The 23,549-nt window shown below is 38.6% G+C and overlaps 1 protein-coding gene across 1 annotated transcript in view; it reads right to left on the bottom strand.

The window, feature by feature from the left end:
* Positions 1-23,084, bottom strand: part of LOC150079281 (zinc finger protein castor homolog 1-like) — a 448,513-nt gene extending 425,429 nt beyond the window's left edge. The window contains exon 1 of the mRNA XM_090383869.1: positions 22,935-23,084. The gene's annotated coding sequence lies outside the window, so the exon portion shown is untranslated. The remainder of the gene's footprint in view (positions 1-22,934) is intronic.
* Positions 23,085-23,549: the final 465 nt, after the last annotated feature.

Below are 23,549 nucleotides of genomic sequence, written 5' to 3'. Positions count from 1 at the left end.
TGCACGACTAGTTATAATGGCAGATATTTCTTGAATTTATCCACAGTACAACACCATGAAAATTGATAAACATTGGCACAACTTCGTTATAATTATTACTTAAGAAAAACAGTTGCGAAAATACTTTTTCACCCAAAATGACCATATCTGAGGCAATGTCAAGGGTGCCATCTCTTGACAGAGCCTCAGATACAGCAATTTAAATTTATTTCAATGCGCAAGAAGGTGTACACAATCGTGTAATTTTATCCCACATGGGTCTCTAGAAATGTTTTCCTGCTTAGAGCCCCAAATCATTATTGCATATGATTTCTGTTCTTTTGGGCTGGTTAAAATACTGCTTTTATTCTTTAAATCCAAACGCTTTTTCTGAATCATCATCATTTAAATAAATTTCCTTAGAAATTTAAAATGTTTCCAATACTTTTTCCAAACGAATTTTATTTTCAACAACTGTGCTAAAGTTGAGTTGGACTGTAGAGAATTTGCACAAAGGCAAATATGAGAATTATGTCGCCTGCATGTATCCTATAATCGGTTTTAATGTTTGTGGGACGAAATACAAATATTCCTGAGGAGGGTGGAAGAGAGAAAGAACATCCCTTGCCCAAAAATCTCAACCACGGCGTGAGATGAAAAGTTCCTCCGTCAAACAAAACCAGACTTGATTTGGAAATGTCCAAGGGTGAAAAATCTCTCTTTTCCAACCGGCAGTCGAGCTTATTGGTTTTCTGTTAAAAAGACAGTCCGCAATTGCTTATGCATCTTTACTTTAACCTCGCACGTCCAGATGATTACCCTAAAAGTGCTTAATGATAAAACTGACATACCGGCAATGGAGAGGTTGAAGGTTTGTGCAACCACAATTATTTTTTTTAAATCAAATATTGATTCAAGCGTTTAGGGCATAAGCCTCAAGCTATGAAGGAGTCTAGACTATGTATAAATATAGTGCAAATGCATCAGGAATACATAGCTATATCTGAATAAATCAGATTATTATTCGAAGTAGTGCAATATCATGGCAACTCGTTGTGAAGGTATTCACAATATGAGATATAACTTAAAACGATGCCGTTTTATTAATAATCTGATTTATTCAGATATAGCTATGTATTCCTGATGCATTTGCACTATATTTATACATAGTCTAGACTCCTTCATAGCTTGAGGCTTATGCCCTAAACGCTTGAGTCTAAATACATGATACACCATCAGGCATCTCTCATATTGTGGAGTTATACTTCATAACTGTTTTGCCATCATTGCATCACTCGGGTACCTACCCACCCACCCACCGAAGAAGGGCCAAATAGCCCTGAAACGGTGCCGTCTGGGTGGTGGTATCCATCTGAGAATAAGTAACATTAGTCTTCTCCTTAGGTGAAGCGTTACTTATTCGAAGTAGTGCAATATCATGGCAACTCGTTGTGAAGGTATTCACAATATGAGATATAACTTAAAACGATGCCGTTTTATTAATAATCTGATTTATTCAGATATAGCTATGTATTCCTGATGCATTTGCACTATATTTATACATAATCAAATATTGATATAATTATAAATATTTCAATTACTCTGTATTTGAAATATGCTACAGAGCGATTCAAAATTCATGCAGTCCAAATTGTAAGGGTTATATCACTGACAAATTTATGGTACTGGCCATCAGCAGAATTCCAACTGTCTTTGTTAGATGTTAGTTTCAGCTAAAGGAGCCCCAAGGATTGATTTTCAGGGCTGGGAGCCTGCTATCGTATAAATACGACCCTGACACGTTGCATTTTGTCTTGCATTTCCATGGGCAAGACAACGTGCAGAATTATGTCATTATGACAGCGTTGTGAATATAGTTTGGTTTCAAATTTAAAACCATTACCTATAATAGCAAAAAGGCGAATTTTCTGTTTAGGTAACTTTCAACAAATATGTTTTATTTTTCAAATAGATATTTATTGTATACCCAGTATAAAATGAAATATAAGTACAATTTCAGTTCAGTAGCTTTCGGAAAGCTACTGAACTGAAATTGTACTTATATTTCATTTTATACTGGGTATACAATAAATATCTATTTGTTAAACTATGGACCCCAGTACTCCAGGCCCATTTGTCACTATGTTTTATTTTTCATTAGTTGTCATTCCACAATTATCAAAAAAATTTCGAAACCCAAAACGCAAGTTGCGCCTCCCCTTTCTGATAAAGAGTGGCGCGTTATACCTTCAAAGGCGCCCGAGGCAAAATTTGGGGGGCCCATCTAAAGAAAAACTAAAAAAAAAATTTTCGATTTTATTGTGACAACAAAACAAACAAATTATATGACATAAGAACTAAACAAAATTTCATCAAAATCCGTAAAACTATTTTTTAAAACGTAATTTTCAAATTAATCTTCAAGTAAAGTTCATTGACCTTAGCAGGCAGAAAGTTCAGATTCCAATAAAAATCACTTAAAAAATATTAATAAAAAACAGCAATTAGTTTCTATAACAGTGATTTTGGGGCCCTCCTCTGATCGGGGGGCCCTAGGCAGATGTCATTTTTGCATATAGGATAACGCGCCACTGCCAGTATCCTATTTTTACTTCCATCGGTTATGTTGATAACCCGGAAAATTCCTGTGTAGAACAACAAACACATTCTACTCAAATTCATGCCTTTGATTTTTCCCCAAAAAGAGATGAATAAAAATATTCATTCGGTTTTTTCTGTAAATGGATTTTGCCCCTGTACAGCGTTTGCTAGAACGACTTAAATTGTATATTATGAATTGCAAAATTATTTACAATAAATGCATTTTGTAAAGAACCTGTTTAAAATTAAAAAATCGCACATCTATTTAAATATGCATTTTTCCGTATTGCGAAAATCCAGTTTTTACTTTTAGTTTAATGCAATTGTAGATAATCTGCAACAAAAGTTGCATATCCTGAAAAGATTGCGCAACTCGTATGACAATAAGTAAAATTTCCTGATTAATCAAAAGGTCAAAAGAGTTTTTCGTTTAATTTCGAACCACTGACACGAAGAAAGCAAATAATTAAGATATTCCAGCAACCGACAAACATTATACTCAAATGGTCCTAATAATGGGTTAGATATTCACTCTTATAACGCGCCCGCCGGCTGCAAACCTACCCCACTGAACGGTATTAACCGTATTTTTATTGCTAGTCCAGGAATGTGCAAACGATGAAGTCCAGAAGGATATAACATAGCTTCTTGTTCTAGATGACGACTTGGAACAAGAAGATGGAGGTGACGAAGACGTTTGAAATACTTCGTATGCAGCAGAGGTCTTAATCCGTCATGGATGGAGAAACAAGCTTTCTCAGTACATCAACCACCTAAAAGATGAATACGTGCGATTGACTTTCCGACCCCTCGAAAAATGTTCCCGATGAACTGGTTAAGCCTTAACAGTATAAGCATTCAACTCCAAGTGTACCTTCAATTGCGCTCTCTTTCTTTCTTTCTCTCCTGAGCCACACCTCGCGTAATATTGTTTCTTTAAAAACGTGTGAAAGTCAAGTGTGTGGATTCGGTCGCTCCAAGCTACCGCCAACTTTTATCATCTACTACGGCCAGTCAGTCACGAGCTGCTCATCCAATTCCTCCCTTCGTCGTCACGAGCGTGTCTGTGACCCGATTATGACACTGATTATCATATCACATGACCTCAAGGCACCGAAGATGATTGTTCAAGCCGAGCTAACGGATACACGTTTCGAATGGGAGGGGTCGACAATTGTTCCGACGAGCAGGAGCGATATTGTTGGCCGTCAAGACCTCCCTCAGGGATTTCTTTTGTTCCCTCCACCCACCTTTGCGTTCTGCAAAAGAAAAAAACGGGAATGTTGAGATTTCGTGTAGCAATTTTATGTACCCGGTTTCAATTATCTTAAGGCTGGATAATTGGGTTTTTCCATCTTTTCTAAATTAGAAAAAAAAAAAAAAAAAAAAAATACATGTAGTTGTGGATGTTCCGGTTGAGTTTGATTAAACAAAATTTCGAAGCGTTCTTTACACGGTTTGGATCCTGTTCTCCACGTTAGAGGTTCGACAGCGATGCACTTATTGGAATTGGTAAATTTAATTAAACAATCTTTCTGAAGGACACGACATAAGTAGGCCCACTGATCTAACTACTTCAAAAATTAGAAAAGAATAGAAAAAACCTCCATTAATTCAACTTAAAAATTTATTGCCTTTGGTGCAGACGTTACTAACAGTTGTAAAACTTGCATTTAAGCGGCATGTCAGAATCTAAATACAGTAACGGCAATTGAAATTCAACAAATTTAAAACATCTGCTTTTGTACCTATTTGAAGAGCTTCAGTGAAGAAGATCAATTCCACTTCCACTCTAGTTTCATAAGTGTCCAATATTTCATAGTAGATAGAGGAAAGAAATAAGGAGAAATATTTACAACACGAACTCTTATGTGCTCGCGGACGAACTGCACATAGTTCGTGTCCTCAACTAACAAACAAACACCTCGCAAGAAGATTAAGATTATCAAATATTAATTCGTTTGCCCATTATTTATTGAATTAGCGGTCAAATCTAGATTTAAGGCCTAATTTTTTATGCTTGTTCTTCGAGAAGTGTCAGTGTTGTCTTGAAGGAAGTGACGCTGAAATTACTGGTGCGAAACAGACAGCAACCACGCTTCAGATGAGAGGAGAATGCAGAGGAACAGACTGAAAACTATTTGTATGATGCTGATGAAACCATGCATTTTACACTTGAATAAAAGCGAACCACGGTACAATGGAGAATATACCAAGTTTAATATTACCAGTAATCTAAATCTGCGAGTAAGATAGAAAAATTTAATTAAATTTTAATAAATAAAAATCTTTAAAATTAATTTAAATATTTAAATCAGATTTTAAAGCTATAGGAAAAAATTGTCAACAAGAATCTTCTACGTTGGAAAAGATTCATCGATCCAAATTTCTACATCCAAAAAGATTCATCGATCCAGATTTCTATATACAAAGAGATGTTTTTCTTATCTTATCTTTTCTAGTGGGGAGGGGGTATCGTAATGATGGGCAATTCAACTTCTATGTCATCAGCACTCTGTAGAACAGAAGATTTCATTCTCTGGACATAAAATTTTGAAACAAGACCACCAGAACAGAGATGTAAACTTTATGTATGAGTAAAGACAATCTAAAAGAGTGTACACTAGATTTATGTGTCGCAAATTGAAAAATTTTGGGAGCGTCAGTTATGTGACAACAAGAATAACAGAAATGGAAAAATGCCAGACAGGTTAAGAGATTAAAATACTTCTTGTGTGGGCCGTGAATTAATGCAATGCTTTTCTCTCTAACTTTGAAATATTATGATCGTGGCTTTTGTTACTATTTTCCACTTCGTAATCCGAGTGGTTGAAAATGCAAATTTTCATAATAAGGAAGAAAATTTCACATTACATCAAATTGGTTTCACAACGAAAACAAAACTTTAACGACCCTTCAGAATCTTGTAGCCACGTGCGTGTATTTCTCAATAATTTTGTTTTTCTGCTCTCGTTAAATTTATAACTATCGTATATATAAATTACATATTCATACTTAAAACGATTCATTTTTATAAACACATCTGTCACCGTCCCACTCTTCTGACCACTTTCCCAAACCAATAACTTTGAAATAAAAGGAGTATCGCGCACAGTAAAATTCCATTTTAAAATACAAATATGGCTCTTTAACAGTACACTGAAAGGCATTCATTAAAACGACATGACTGATGCACGCTAACCTTAGAAGTTCGTTACAGTGGGATTTTACTTATTTCACTGCCTCAAGAAACCTCCGTAAGTTGATGTCCTCCTCCTCACCCCCCCCCACGTAAACGATCCTCATTGATGCTGCGAGAAGCGGTGAGCATCACGAGTACAAACGAACCGCTGCACAGCCGGAAACGTATCTAAGCCTTTCCCCCCCAAAAAATTACATTAGTGTTTGAAACGGGAAGGATCTACCAAGACGAAATTTTACCCACCACTCTGTCTACAACAGCTGAACTTAAATGGAATACATTGTAACTGACCAATCATTTTCTTGAAAGGCACTGAAGAGTGCCTTGACCGTCTTTGTACCCTTTCAAGAAGCTCGATGTTGTTGTTCAGATGAGGTCTCCATGCTTGAACACAGAATTCCAAATGTGATCTTACAATTGCCTTACACAGTGGGATTATGACCTCCCTATCTCTAAAGGATATTGTCCGATAAGTCATCGATAGGTTACCACGGACTTTCCGGCTTACTTGTTTACCTGCTCAAGAAACTTCATATATCCCCGTATTGTAAGTCCCAGATATCTTTCTTCTTCTACTGTTTTTAATTTAAGCCTAAAACCCTACAAAGTGTAGGGTTTTAGGCGCATCAGCAACTAGTCCACATAGCGGAGAATCTATATGTAAATTATGTTCTGTAGTCGATTTTCTGGATGAAAAACCATGATGCCCGAGAACGACTAACTCAGCAATGTTGAAAAAAGGCCCATAAAATTTCCTCGCATCACTCACGGGATTCGAACTCCGGTCTCTTCCAGCCGGTGTGGTGAGAACAGCGATTGTACCAACTGTGCTACACACCAGTACATTTCATATGAGCTGGAATTTGTCATCACCTACACTTTCCCTCATATGTGACAAAGGACTGATCTGCTTCTTGTTCTGAACAGTCGGTTATTTACTATTAGCAAAACAAATAGAGACCTGTTTGGTTAATTCAAATGAAACAGATTAATAAAGAGATCACAAGATTACACATTTAGTCTCTCGGCAGGCGCCTCCGTAGCCAGGTGGGAAGGAGCAGCAGTGCGTAGCACACGCTTCTTGATTAGACCGGGGTTCGAGCCCGTTACCACCAAGTACGGAGGATGCGAAAGGTCAGGGAATGACCACCGCATATCTCCGGAGCAATATGGCCTTAGTTGCTAATGCTCCTAAAAACCAAATAACTAACTAACTGCCTCTCGGCGAATCACTCCCTCACCACGAGTTACTGTCCCCACCACGAAGAGGTAGGTCTCCACTGTCCTAAGTTTTTTTTCTTCTCAAAAATAATTTCTTTACAAAATCCCAACTGATCAGAGTTCTCTGCTATCGAAGAGAACTGACAAGGTGTCCTCAAAAAGAGGGAGAGTCCCTCGCTCCAGCTGAAAGCATAACTCAATTGAGACAGTACAGCATGACATGACATGGAATCTGATTTCCGGCCCTCCGCAAGAACAGGTCTGAATCGCCTAAGCCCAGCTGGGAAAGCGTGGCCCTCAAGCAGTGTCCAGTCAGGACACACCAATCCGATGATCCAAACTGCAGCCATGGCCGAAGCCTCTGACTGGCATAGTGTTTTGTGGAAGGCGCCACCGATGGTTTCACACATCTGCGCCATGGTACTTTGTGAAGTACAGAATCTCTGTAAAAGCCAGAAAAAGTGTATTGTCTATTTTCTGTCATAGTAGTGTTATGTTTTGTTGTTCTGTCCCTGGCTTCTTAGCTGCAGAGCCCCCTTAGTAGGACACCACGTTGCCCTCCACCACCACTGGGAGGTGAGCCAGGCATCCCATCATACTCCGTCTGGTCTTTGCCAGGGTGCTGTGACTGGCAGTGTGAACGGAGGAGAGCAAGCGTCGTCTTCCCTTCTCAGAGTTAGTCCATTGGATCTGTCATTTGGTATCTAATTCATCGTGGATGCGCCTCCGCTCCGATGTTACTCACGAGGGCAATAAGAAGAATCGGAATACACACTCACGAAATTATTTTGGGGTACGGAAATCCCAGTCGGCCAAAAATATCTTGGTTCACTTTACTTTTTCTATAAACCTTTAACTTTTGCCTATCATTGAGATCAGGAAAGTAGCTCTAAGACTGGTGAGATGTTCAGTGGAATTGGAATAAAAATAATGCGTTAATTAGAGTTTGAATTAATAAACGCTCGCTCAAGTAAGATTTTTTCCAAGAGCCATGAACTATAACAGAAATGGATACACTCATCGACATACTAACCATGTAATTTCACACAGAGAAACTTTCTCCTGGAAAAAATAATATACTGGCATTTAGAACTTCGAAAGATACTTTTTGATATTACAGTAATGCATTATACACGGTGTCTCAAAAATATTGGTACAAATGTTTAGGGGAGATAGGTAACATCTAACGGAATGTGAATCGCATAGGAACTCATAACCGGAAACGTCACGGGAAAGTAGTAGCAGAGGCACAAGAAACAGAAATGACACAAGACAGTAATTAGTGGCAAACATTTATTTGACATAATATTAACAATGGAATACGAGATGGAGGCATTTCATGACGTTACAACAGATGCTCGAAGGTTCCACCATGAGACGCGATGCATGCGTGACACCGACGCAGCATGGATTGGCGGACACGGTCGAACACACCTGGAATTTCTTTGACAGTAGCAGCAGCGCAGACGAGTCTCGCCACGAGATCCATTTCCGTCTCCACAGGCGATTCATATACGATAGATTTGAGGCTCTCCCCCACAGAAAGAAATCAAGGCTCGATAAATCAGGTGGGCGTGTGGGTCAGGCAACGGGTCCAACACGGCCAATCCATCGACGCCTAAAACGCCTGTTCAAATGGTCACGAACACACCTTCCATAATGGGCAGGCGCCCCGTCATGTTGAAATTTGGTTTCAAATTTGGTTGCGTCTCACATTTGCTGGAACATCGTCAAGTAACCCTGGCAGAACTTGTTCAAGAAAGATCCGATATTTAGCGGAGTTCATGCGGGATGGTAACAGGTATGTGCCGATAAGCAGTCACTAACCATACCTGCCCACACATTTATTGCGAAGCGATGTTGTGCCGCATGGGGGCGCACACTGTGTGGGTCCTCTGCTAATCCATACACTAGGTGCATGTCTGCCAGCTCACAGTTCGTATATCGATGCATGCTCTTCGTACGGCGACTACTGCTTGAATAAGTAAACCAGAAATTTTCCTTCTCGGGAACTGATGAACAGCGCCGTCTACCGACTTACGGTGACGTTTCCGGTTATGGGTTCCTATGCGATTCACATTCCTTTAGATGTTACCTACCTCCCCTAAACGTTTGTACCAATATTTTTGAGACACTTTGTATTCAAGCTATCATAAAGCTCAGAACGATGACAATGAGTCGGTCAAATATTTAGTAAATGAAGTTGTCTAATCTTAACAAGCTGGACCAAAAGATTTGCAGTACCATCCATCTAAACTTCGAGTGGAAATACTAGAGTGTGGGTACCAATAACAAAAAATGTGTTCTGGGAGATGCAGCTTCGGTAAATGTTTTAGGAATTCCTCCAGCTTTGGGCACACATAATTCATTCTCTTATCTTCTCGTTATTAACGACACTTTTAAGGAAACAAGAAAACTCCTCTAACATTTCAGTAGCCCGTACTTCCTTAAGGGACAGAAGAAAGCCATTAAGAATGAACTCTCTTGTTTCCCACAAAGCTAACCGCGTTCAAAGAGCGACCTCTTTACTTATCTTGAAATCAGAAACGCTAAGCAGTTTATAAAAATAAAAAATACCCTTCCCACCCCCTTCGTCCTGCTGTACACAGGCTTTCAAACAGCACCTTATGTTTCATAAAGTAAGGTTTTTATTGATGTCACACTACCATAAGAGTGATAAATTGACTGTACCCCCAACAGGGGTTTACCACCATTAACTAAGCTCGTACGGGGGACTGTAATAAATATTAATGATGTGGCAAAAGACAAAAGAAAGAAAAGAATGAGACAGATTATTCCCAAGTGTGCGTTTTAAGTAATTTTAGGATCCCGACTGTGCATTTCACTGTAAGAGGGCAGTTAAAGTGCCATTTGCAACAAGTGAAGAGCTCTTCGGTGTATTCTTTGGTGAGCAATCTTGAAAAGATGTCCCAAGTTTATCTGACAGTACGATGCCCCAAATGTTTAATTCAAGTGACAATGTTAGTGCATTTTTAATGTTGGGATTTGTTTCTGACAGATCCAGCACATTATCTGAAAATTTTCATGGTTCCAATTACTGGGAGCGACTTTCCCATCCAGGCTGGACCCAAGAGGCCGCGAATCGGGTTAACTTGAAAGAAGAAAGAGCACAGAGAGAAAAAAAAAGCAATATCTTTCTGTCCCGTATCTTCAGATGGAATTGACAATTCTATAATGATCGGATCTTCATCCCGGGTTTAGCCATTCGGTTAATCATTTGATACGATAAGCTGTGGCAGTCTGATAACAAAATATTCCATTCAGTTTAATTTCTACATGTTTAAGAGGCGTCTGACAAGGAAAAAGTACAAAAACCCTCAAATTCTATCAGAATTTTAACGAGAAAAGAATATTCGTTTAAAAACTGGAAAAATAAAATAAAATTGCCACAGGAATAAGAGGTCCAGCTACTGGAAGTGCTTTGGTCGCGTGCGAGTATCCATGGGAAGAAAGTAAAGATGATACATTAGCGGCCGGAGTCGATTAAGGGAAAAAAATGAAAAGATAGATCTCTTGCTTTTGAACGAAGACTATTTTGCAGATAGCAACCGGTAAGAGGTAATTATCAGTTTGAAGTAGAGATAGCGTGGCGCCTCCTAGTCGCTTTATAACTAATGTCACTTTTCTATCTCCGATTCTGCAGATAATGCTACAGTTGACATATGGAGTGTAATAATCAGCGACAGAAAAACAAAAGTTCTATAAATGCAAGATATGACTGATGCGCTCCCTGCAGCTGATAGCAAATGCCGTTTAAGTCATAAAAGGCACAATTGCGATAATTAAAAGCCGCTTCTGGACAAAGAACAGGCGGTGTCGTGAAGTTTTTCTACTTAATATTAATGAAGATTGGTAATTATTCGAAAACCAGAGGCTCAGGGCGCCATCTCGATATAAAGTCAATCCGTGAATCGTTAAATGTGTTCTTTCTGATTAGCTGTCATTAGGCCCGCTCTCTCTTCCCCCCACCCCCCTTTCGCCTATTTCTTTCTCTCTAGATTGGCATGACCCAATATCTAATCTGTTGGTACTTTCTATACATCTTGGTGAATTTTTCCAAACGGCCATTCATTTTTCTCCTACGAAAAAATTAACAATGTCCTGAATTCTCTACAGAGAGTTTAGCAACCATCCCCCACCTTTCCTAATGAACGATGGATGTACTAATTTGCTGTACCTATCAGTACAACAAATTAGTTCAATGGAAAATGCGAGTGAATGACAAAGCAAAAATAAACAATCGTTGTCCCGATGATTGTAGTCATCGAAAAGAATAACAGCTGACTCAGGATTAGAAACGAAGGGCTTCAATAAAGTTATCATCACTATGAATGCAACTGGAAACTTCTATTTGTGCAACATGACATCACCAAAGCCGAATTTTACCCGCATTTATAAATGCCATTTATGACGACATACAAGAGGGAAATGAAGAGAGACTGACGAAGGGCATCCAGGCTTTCGAGTCTCGTCTAATGACGCTATGGATGTTGAGTCAGAGAGTGACTCTCGCTGACCCAACAAAACTGTTGATTTCAAAGTTGACAAGGTCGACATCTTTCAGAAGTTTGTCGATGTACTGGAACAGATAATGACTGCCACTGATTCTCAGGGTTAACCAGAATCAAGAAACCACAGTGTGCCGATGTATCCTCATATAGAAACATTATTCGATGAATCCCGAGTCTTCCAATTCAAGGCTATTTAAATCGCGAAGGGAGAACAGTTCCTCTATTAACACGTAGTTTTCTCGCGTTATTGCTTTCTAGTAGGTAACATCTTCACACAAAGCGCAACATGATTGTAATTTTGGAGAGGTCGACGATAAACTAATATTTTGGGAGGTCTTCAGTAATGTTGGGTATAGGTCAAGCATGGAGTACCCTGGTCTCAGTTCTTTTTCCCACAGTATTTGTATACGTTTGTAAATCTTATCTGCCTAAATTTAGGCAGATAAGATACCAGCCTGCTGTAGCCTGTGCAACCTACGGTCCCAATAAAATAAGTGGCCATCTATAGCAGGTTTATGAAACAGTATTTTTATATTCGTTTCATATACAGGAAAGTTCCCTAAACTGTCCCACTTTCAGTCCAGAAAAAACGACTATCTTTAAGTGAAATCTGAAGATTGGGTATTGAGTTGTGGTCATTGATGACTGGTTGTGGTATTGGTATACAAGAATTGAGAGTAGAGACAGCAAGTTGAAAAGAAAAACCACATTGGAACTATGCTGAAGCAATTTCAATAAGGTCCTATTGGTTTGGAAGAACAAATTTTTAACTGTTCTTTAAACGCCAAAGCAACTGAGGCTGTAAGGCATCGGTACTGAATGGAACAGAAATGACAAATCGTCATTTCTATCATGCAAATTGGCATGCATAATAATACAAGAAATAAAATTTGATTTTCGAACTTCGATATTTTCCACAAGAGTGTGAGTATATGGCAAAATGTTTGTCGTGTCTATTCGTAAGTTATTTTAGAGTTTGGAAGCGAGGGGGTGTCGACCCAGATTTTTATTTTTTATTTCAGATATTTAATTTTGGGAAACTACTCATATTTATTGGTGCTGCCAATTAGAGATATTTCATCGGGCGTGTGATGATTACCTGATTAGGAATCATTTATGGAGAACAGGTTTCATCAAAAATTAAACATCTGTTGCTAAATTAAATAAATTTTATTTTATTAATTTCAATTTAACAGACAGAAAAACATTGCCCAGTTAAAATATTTTTACAGCTAATGATACGTGTTCTTTGCAAAGTCTCACCAAGAAAAAAATATGACAAAATGGCAAAAATCCTTTGATGAATTCTGAACCACAGCGCTTCACCTCATGACAATCATCGCCAATACTGACGTGCATGTTATAACTTTAGGAATCAATAGAACATTTCTCAACCAGTGGTTCCCCAAACAGCTGCTCCACAAGTGTGAAGGGGTTGGAACCGCTGGTTAAGAATTCTTTGTTCCTCAATGGGATTGTTAACAAGCAGTACAACTAGTTTCACAATACTTTTATTTGTTTACAAACTCTTACTACGCCAAAATCTGAATTGGGCGTGTGCGTTGAGTCTACCCAAGCTTTGTAATTTTCCACGAATGTGAACAAAACGCTGTTTACAAATCGAACCTCCTTCGTTGAGTCTACCCAAGCTTTGTAATTTTCCACGAATGTGAACAAAACGCTGTTTACAAATCGAACCTCCTTCGTTGAGTCTACCCAAGCTTTGTAATTTTCCACGAATGTGAACAAAACGCTGTTTACAAATCGAACCTCCTTTTCTGGAAGAAATGTCGTAATCGTAGTCAGAAAGTGGAAACTGTACCGTCAGTTTCCGAGGTCCGTGAAATGAATACGGTAGCCAGGGGTGAATTGCGGAGACGAAGTGCAGCACTTTGTCGTACAGGACTCCACTTATCGGTCTTCATTACACTTTCTTCATGTGTTGAAAGCGTAGGTGGCCTTGACTGTACGGAGTTAGCACCAAGCTACTGGAATACTTTTCTTATTTTGTCTACGACCTTCGCGTATGAATACAAAGTGGGCTGCTGCGAGACATTTCAAGAAATGCAGAACGTCAGGATTTGGTAGAAACACAGAAATATACGCGAACCACACCCAATGTCCTGTTATGCAAGGAGCGTCCGCAAGCGCAACCATACACGCTACGATCAATAATCCACGCGTTTGCCTCCAGTTCACCAGAGCCTTCTTTGTCCTTGACGACTAATCGATGGGTGAAGTTCAAGTTCGAAATGGGTGGAGTGCACACGCGAACAAAATAAAGAAATGTCGTCAGAAAGGAGGAGGACGGTGCCATAATTTCAGGAAGTCTCTGTGGATGAAAAGAAAGCACTCGATCCAACGTAAACATCAGAGCAAGGTCCTCTCGAAGACATAACTGCTAAACCACAACCATTATGTAACATTCACGAGCCATTGTTTACCACATAATTGTTCACGTACGCCATATTTAACTATTTTCTACCGTTCTCCCAATTGACTGGATGACTCATTGGCAGCGCGCACACACGAATCGTAAATAAAAATTTGACAATTAATAGGACGCTTGTGCAATTATATGCTGTACACTTTACGAAGCAGTTTCTATAAGCAAAAGTTTCTCAAGGTGACTCGCGCACCAGGGGCAAATTCTGCCATTAGAAAGCTTCTCGAACAGCAATAAGAATTGTTGGTAACCATGAAATGTGTACGTCGATGGGGGTTGCTTTATCTCGTGATAAGGACTTTCACTCACCCACTCTCATTGCGCTGACAGCCACCGCCCGAGAATGCAGGATGCGTTTTTGTAAGTAGCGTTTGGGGCATAGCTGATTCGTTGCTTGATATCCGTGTGTGTGTATTGTCCCGGAGCACGCTATTTTAATAGCCTGCTACGGTATAACGTTAATACCTTGTTTCTTCCATTAGGTCTCCCATACAGTGATAGTAACACAGTTAATGGATTTGGGGTTTCACCTAGCGACTACTTTCTAATACAGTTAAGATCCAGCTGCTTTAACGGGCTATAATGAAACGATGGTACTATATCATTTATATTTCACAGCTAATGCGCATCGTTCTATTATCTAATCATTTTCAGATCCCCGCCATATTTCCGAACAAAATTAGAACTACAACAGCACATTCTCCTCATAGGAGGTATCAATTTAACGCTGGAAAGAGATATTCCCAATGGTTCACCTGTCCACAAGCCTTGGAATCCTTTGGGTCAACTTTTGGCCCAAAAGTGAAAAAAACTAAATCACTAGAAATGAATGTTGGACAGAGTGGAATAATGTTCGTGAGTTAAATATGCATAGAAATGTTTTTTAAAATCGTAATCAACGAGAAAACCAGTATTCGAATTTGTTCTTTTCACTTGTTGACAATCCTGGTCATATTAATCTATTAAGGGAGCCACACGGTCCTACACTGAAAAGTCCCCATCCCAATATATTACACTTCTTCGTTCAATGCACTTGAAAATAAAATGTTTCCATGATTAATATGCACCATTAATATTGGAGTATTTATTATTTGTTATTATAACAATAAATCTACTGTACATCTTTCTAATCTGAGTAGAGTTTCGTGTAAAAAGGACTTCAATAAACATAAAAAATTGCAGTGGAGACTACGATCTGTAGTTAAACATCTTAAACACATACGGTTGATTTGTTTTGGGTTATGATTAATTAAGTGAATTTAGGCCATGAGAATTCGACATGTCCATCTCTAAATTGCACGTTTCAAGAAGATTGTGTGCGGGATCGAAAAAAATCGAGGAAAATCTTAAGGAAAATGGACATTGAAAAAAATATAACTTCAATTAATATCGACTAACACAATCGGTTTCTCGCTTTATTACATGAATCTTAGTTGGAAATTTTTTCTGAGAAGAAAGGGTTGACATATGGCTAAGGTTTGCTTCATGTTCAAAAAATCCCAGTGATCCTCTTGGTGTGTAGAAATACATATTTGAATTTGGAGTCTGGGTTCGATTATCGTCTGTAACTGGAGGAATTCTTTAAAGTATCTTCAGTCGGGGTTCTAATTAGCCGATCTCAGGCGGAAGAAGTAGGATTTCTTCTTGAATAAGTGGGGATGAAGTGGAAAATCAGTACAAAATAAAGTAGAATTGCTTCCCTCCCCATAGCAGCGACTCTGTGTTAATGCTATAATGTCATATGATTATACAATACAATATACAGGGTGGTTACAATTAAACTGCGTCCTGTGAGGGACTGTAGTCCCTCAGAATGGGCCGGAGCGCACCAGAACTCCGTTCTGGTTAGAGAACGGAGTTCTGGTGCACTCCGGCCCATCCCGAGTCGTACCGTAGACGGAAGTGGCTAATCGCACAGAGCTGAAATTATAATGGCAGGTACACAATGCAGAAAGGAATGACGCGATGAGCAATTAGCTCCGTAAAGTGCTGGATGCTTATACTCCAACAAAACCACATAAGTCAGGGGGGTTTAGAATTAAACATTTTGATAATGAATGCAATCCTTACAGCATTTAGCAGTCACGTGAGCTTGAACTACGACCACTCAAACGCGTACGCCATGATCTGACCATGCGGTTGCGTTATTCCTCAAACTGTTAAAGGAGGTTAAAAAAATACTCGTAGCTGGAATCGTAGATCAATTGTCGATTGCCGCTCGTAATACTACCAGAAAGCTCCCAGTATACCATGTTGTGCTATCTTTTACGTCTTCCCCGCTTTTGATGTTCTCCTGGTACAGTGTCTCCTAAAAAAAAGGAGTTGGGAGCACACACACGGTTAGTTATCAGGCCTTCTGAGGAAAAAATGTCAAAAGCAGCTGTATGTCACTAGACGAGAAATATCCATGAACGCATGTTGCTCGTCTACCAGTCTGTCCAGCTATTTCTGGATGGATTGGTACATTCAGGCGTTGACGATACGATCCTGTATCACTTCGTCAATGTCTGTTCGTTGTTTTCTGCGTTGACTGTCAAAACTTTCTGATAAAACAGGCAGTCTTCTGAATAGATGAACATGAGTACTCACTGATTATCGGATTGCCATTTTTTGGCAAGTATTGCTGTTCACACCCATTTAAAAACCAAAATGCACGCCTTTAAATGTTGGCAAGCAGCCTCGAAACAGCTGTCATGGTTTAAACATTTCATCACACATTTTTCCTCTACAGAAATGATTTTTCTTTTCCCTTTCCTGTAAACATCATGTTCCGTTCATCCTGAAACAAATGAAATGCCTATTGAAGAACTAGTTCTTCATTATAATAAAATCTGTCTTTTTTTCTCAAAGAGATGTTTAATTTGGTACATTCGACTTTCTTTTTTTCGCGTTATGAACAAAATTTCAGTTATGTACAATTCAAACAACAGTCGTCCTTCAAAGTGACGCAGTTTAATTACAACACTCTATATATGCATATATATTTCGTAATGTATTAATTTATACATTTTTATAAATAAAAACCACAACGTTATATTTAGTTAATATATTAGTTTCGATAAAGAGGGATGCAAAACCATAATGCCTGTAACCTCCCTGTTTGCTATCGTCTTTTATTTCAAGCATCTTAAACTGACACAGCCCGGGGGGCCACATGCTCTTGTGAGTTTGATATCCCTGCAAAGCCTATTCTAAACCTCTACCGTAATGATCGGAATAGGTAAGAATACTATCAGAGAGCATTACATGCAGAAATTATGCGCCATGATCTTGAACCGTACTGGATGACGATACAAAATTAGCAGACATCTTAGAAACCCATTAAGACACCATCAGTGCGAGTAATGAACTGCCTGTAATAGATGACAGTGTTTATCTTAAAACGTGTGAGCTATTTTCTTCGATTAAATACGCGAGGCAGACAGACATTTTCTCTCTGCTCAATGCCTGAATTAGAATTCTTCCTAATAAACACAGGAAAAAATGGGCGGATGACAAAAGATACGAAGGGGGGTGTGATAAATTCTCGGCCTAACCCGCTTCCATTTTTTTGACAAATGGATGTCGAATTCATTCTGATATGTTGGAGAAATTATGAGAACAGTGTCCACGCTATTTAACCATCAAAAGCTGGGGCGGCACATTTAAAGAGCATATTGTTTCATGTTAAACAATTCATTTTTCCAAATAAAACCCCCCCTCCTACTATCCATTTTTATTCCCGGTGGATGAAAGGGGTGTGTGTCAGTCTAAATCGTCACTTTCAACAAAACTGAAGGTAGAGCGGTAATGAAATACCTGTTTGTACACTGGAAAACATTCAAGGAAATTCATACTGATATGTTGGTGACATTAGGAGAACAGTGTCCATGCTATTTAATCATCAAAAGCTGGGGTGGCACATTTAAAAGGGGTTTTTCTGACATTGCGAATGCAAAGAGGGCAGAAGACCAAGTTTTGCGACAGTGCCTGAAAATGCTGATACCATTAACATTATGGTACTGTCCGACAGACGAATTTCTACTAAGCGGATAGCTGAGACTCTTGCCGTTGTCTAGAGAACGTGTTGGATATGTTATTCATGACATTTTGGACGTGTCGAAGCTTTCTGCCAAATGGGACCCAAAAGGTCTGAATGTTGATCAAAAGTAACAGCGTGTCCTCTCTTTAACTGCCATTCTTCCCCATTTTTCAGCAAAGTGCCAATGACTTTTGGCGCAAGGACTTCACCTGTCCTGAATCCAGGAGTCTCCTGAGAAGTCTTTTTTGGGACAACGATGGTATTTGCTTGAAAAAGAGTAAAACGATAACTCCTGAGCTATTCGTCACTTTGTTGGAAGGAGGAATTGAAGGCCAAACACAGGGGAAAACACACCCGAGGAGTGCTGTGTTTGCAGCAAAATGCTCTGCACACAAGGCACAAAATATACGGCAAATTGGCTGAATTAGGCTTCCAGCTTCTTTTCCTTTCACCCGATCTTACACTGTCGGATTATTAAGACTTCCCAAACCTCAAAAACATTTAAAAGGTATGAAAATTTCATTAAATGATGATATCATAACCAACAGAAGCCTGGTTCTGGGAGGGGGGGAGAAAGTAGATATCTGAAAGGTTAACAAATGTTCAATGATAATTTTCGTCATTCTCAAACACCTTTACATCACTAACGTTCAATTTCTTATCAATAATAATAATAACATTAAATTTAAGGTGGCTTGGTCTCATGAAGAATGCATCTGCCACTCTTTTAGGTATACTTGCAGCATCATAGACCATAAATTCTGTATACTTTTCTATTGATCGCTTCCTTATTACATCACACGTGGATGAAAGTTATTGGTCGATATGTTGTCAATCAGTTACTAACTTCTAACAATCTGATGGCTAATAGTTATCATTCTCGAATCACAGAAATTATTGTAATTAACTTAGATTAGGTTATCTTGCATTGTTAACGTAACCTAACCTTTAAACATAAGGCAAAGTTACATAACGTTAGTAATTAATTATTACTTAAACACACCAATTGCTAATGTTTTGAAATTCAGTTTTTATTAAATTCGGGTATTTAAATGGGAAAAAAGCATACGAAACGTTACTGGCCATCAAAACTGCTCAAGTTTGATGAATGAGAAGAAATCAATTCGATCATGTACAAGTAACCATTATCGGGTTTTTTCTTTTTTTTTTATTTCCAAAAAGTAAATTCTTTGAATTTTTAAACTGCACCCTTTGTGAATTAGGCAAATCTATAATCCAGCTTTGTATTAATTTAAATTGAGAACTGATATTTCGAGAAATCTCAACTGGGCTTCCCTCAAAAAAAAAAAAAAAATAAATAAATAAATAATAATAATAAATAAATAAATAAACTAGTTGCAATCCAGTCCCTCAATTCGTTTGTCCCACTATACTCCAACAGCAACACATCTATCACTTTGGAAAAAAAGTGGTAGCCATGTTCCACCATGAAATACCATGCTTAGGCCTTCCTTAATCGCAATAAACAATCGCATCTTTGTCATCTACAGATTTCCTTGCTAATCCGACATTGAAATGGATAAAAATACTTCACACGGATGTCGAATTAACGTGTAATGGTAAAGTTTACAAAAAAATCCACAATTAATTGAATTATAAAAGGAGCTAATATCATCATTGGTTTGATGGCAGCTGTTTTCGTTCTATATAGCCGATATACCCATAGCTTCTTGCTTGTACCTTTAGCCTGGATGCTTACCTCGCATTGGCTGAAAATCGATGGATATACTTAAGTACTGTATATTCATTCTGTATTGTCCTCATTAAAAGTCCATTCAGCTTATTCTAAATTGCTTCCACTGATTGCTTCATCGTCATGGTAAATGTTTGATGATGATACAAAGTAAGCATAAGAAAACCAGAAGTATTTTCTCTCTGCTTCTGCTTGAAGAGAAATTATTTTCCTGGTGTAGAACTATTTTAGTGGATTCTAAGGTTTGATCTTCTTATAAAAGGTTGAAGAGATGACAAAGTTCCGGTTACTAACTTAGACAGTTAAGGAAACAACCGTAACAGTTAACTTTAGGCCACCGCAGATAAATATTTAATTTGATAAATTTTAATGCAAACGAAGTTGTAAACGAAAAAGTAGAGAATAATAGAAGAAAATTGTTAGAAGTATTATATTATAGAAGTAAAGTAGATTTAAAATTATCCCGGGGAGAATGGGAAATAATTTCTCCGATAATCCGCAAAATAAAAGAAAATCGTAAATGTGACAAACATAAATTTAATTACATTTCGAAGTACGCTAAATGTGAGAAGATTTAGCACAGTTATTTGAAAAGGAAACCAGTGAAGTCCACATTTTCCTCTGATTTACTTTTCTACCAATGGCAACGTAAACTGCAAAAGCATCTTATCTGGGCTTATTATTGACAAGCTTAAGGTTTCTTCAATAGACAGAAGAACATTTTTCGTTTTAACATTAAGAGGCAATGTGAAAAGAAAAGATCTTGAACTGTAGAATACAGCTGTAAAGGACCATCCCAAAATGTAAAACAAAAAACAGCTCTAATGGATTCCACGCATTTCTTTTTGTTGTCTGACAGACTTGCGCAGATTTTAGATACCCCGTTTAATCCGATTTTAATGGACGAAGATACATCGCAGCCCCTAATGGTCTAAAGAATTTCCCCTGAACCCAAAATATTGAAAGTGCAAAGAATCCGATGTGTTTTTAGCGCAGATTTTATGCAAATGATAATAAAGCAAAAGTAATTGAAAAGCGAGAAATCGATTATTAATTGTAATTATGTGCGATGCAGCCATCTGACCTCTTAAGGGTTGTGTGGGGGGTGGCAGGTGATCAGTGGATAGAGTAATAAATAGTAACTCATCCTGAGTGGACGTTTCGGTATTTAGTTAGCTAGTACCGTGTACCAGCTGTTTCTGGTGTCCTCGCAAGTATTTAGGTAGTGAGAGCGGGGAGGCCAAGGCTTATTAGTATGCTGCTAAAGAGTATGCAAATTCCGTGTCCCATAAACGGTTGCACTCTGTGGAAATTACTGGTTTCTCGATATGAGCATGCATTTCCGCTGAAGGTAGCCATTTCCAGCACTTGCGAATTTTTTGTTTAAAGAAGAAAAGAATAGTAATACAGGAACGTTAATAAATAGATGAAATGTTGAATTCTTATTTGGCCAACATGATTTCAAGAATTCATCAAGAGAGCGTTTCCGATATCCCCCGCCTCGACGTTCCTGAGAATTCCCTTTTCAGATTATTTAACACTCGTAAAATTTACATTTTCTTAAATTAATAAAAACTACAAAGAAAACTGCACGTTAGACATAATTAGAGTTATGTAATAAAGAAACCAGGTCGCGTAGATTTTCTATAAAATATTCTACAGCCTGCGTTGAATTCCACATTCAATAATACGCGGGCAGTTTCTCAAGCATTATAATCCCTCCCACCCCTTTCCTTACAGATGCAGTTGAACATACGCAATTATTCAAATAACTGCAGAAGAGCTTAACGTAGAAGACTACAGCTATCGGCCATATTGACGCCTACATACAATGAACAGACATTTGGCCTAATTATTAAACAAAAACTACAAAAATGCATTTAAACACGAACTCTGCGTACAAATATCACTTTTAGTGATTCAGGAATATCTGTGATTAAAAAAAAGTCTACGAGAATGTGTTGTCATTTAATACTGCTATTAAAATAACACGATCTTAATTAAGGAAATAAATAACAATAGCGCCTAATTAACCAATTTTTAGTTCAAGGTTTTATCTGCGCGACTCTTTTGTTGAGAAAAAGAATGGAATGACAGTTAATTATGCGTAAAGTCATCATTCAAATTTGTTGCATGAAAGAAGCGAGGGCAGAAAATCAAAGTTGTTTGGTTTATAGACAGTTCTATGGAATTTAGGATTCCAGATTGAACTAATAATCCACGCTATAAGTACTGATATTTATTCTATTTGGCTGTGCAAAAATAAAATTGCGCTAACAAGAATCGTCCATACCTTGGCCACTTCGCAAAAACCTCTCAGTTCCGAATGGTATGTTTTTCCTAGTTGGCTGCATTTTCGATGACCTTGCTCCACCGGTGGATTGTCCAAGTACTCCACCCTTTATGCGTTACAATATAGTACGTAATTACTTATCAGAGAAAATTTATTTCTTAAAATAGACGTAACCTTGTATTTTTTACCTCCAAATTATAATATCATTTGAGCTACACAGTCGGAATGTTCGTTTTTCCTTCGACATTTCCGTTGCTCTGGGAACAACGGGTTAAAGGGGTTGGGAGGCAGGAACTTACACGGTATTTAACATCTTTTTCTCAACGTACATAAGAGCTACGCTTACGATGGACTACGGAACGGGTTGACCACTTGAACGCGTACTAACGAGACAAGGAACCGTGTCACATTTGTATGCCACTTAGCCCGTCAGCTGCTACGGCCTGCCATGACAGATCCCAGTGACAAACGAGTCTCAGGGAGAATATTTGTGGCGACGTATTAAGGATTCAGCTCCACCCACCGTTTCACTTTCATACGCACGAAGGAACAATGAAAAGAAACGGATCTTACAAAATTGGAGATTACGTTAAGGATTCGAGACCTTATTTATTTATCTATGCCCCTGTTGAGGCGAATACATTTCAAAATCAAAACCTAAAACACAAACACCGGCACGCGTACACATTCCAACTTGTAGGACGCTAAAGACACTTCGGACATCGCATTTAAGGCGCTCAAGGAACGGTCTACAGATAAGGTGAATTCCATATTCTCCACATCACGTGTGGCGCACATATGGAACCGTGTCCTTATCAAGGGGCCGGGAAGCCCACAGAGTAACGGTCATGTACGCACGCACGCGCATCCAGCTACAAGTGATAATCAAACGAATATCTTAAGAAGAGTTTAAAAATGTACCCACCTGACAGCGACAGATAGGTTATCTCATCAGCCAAAGCGACAAGGAAGAAGAGAGAGTTCACGGATACAAAGTTATCAGTTACCCCTTTCGATGCGAGCACTAACAAGTACACAGGTATGCACGCGCGCCTTCACTCTACTTCCCGTCTTCTGCAGCTACTTCTGATAGCGTGTCTTTTCCGCGCGCTAGTCAGAAGTTCGTACAGAAGTTTGTGCCGTGTATTTCCACTTTGGTCCGCTAGAGGCCGCTCTGTTCTTATCAAACAATCTAATAAAACATCTGCTTCCACTACTGGGATGTAGGCCTCAAATGTTTGACAGCTTTTTTTTTTTTTTTTTTTCCTTCTTTCTCTCTTTTTTTTATGTTATTGACTCTGAGGTCAAATAGAAGATTCTCGCTGGTACCATTTCCCGCTAGATGGATCTGACTAGTGAAGGATAAATTCACATCGAGTTGCGCATTATGGGGATCAATGCGTACGACAGTTATCTGTAAATTAAAACATCCCATCTGGCCCACTAGCCTATTCCATGTTTTGTTGGTGTTCTTAAGGCGGTACCGCGTAAACTGAGTCCTTGGTTTTCACACTAAGTTCCAAATTTCTTAGATTCGCTT

Source organism: Mastigoproctus giganteus, chromosome 10 (genome assembly GCF_048544385.1).
Source record: "Mastigoproctus giganteus isolate SK-2022 chromosome 10, ASM4854438v1, whole genome shotgun sequence".
In the NCBI taxonomy this organism is placed as follows: domain Eukaryota; kingdom Metazoa; phylum Arthropoda; class Arachnida; order Uropygi; family Thelyphonidae; genus Mastigoproctus; species Mastigoproctus giganteus.
Note: the sequence above shows the minus strand (reverse complement) of the source record. Positions and strands in the feature narration are given on the sequence as shown.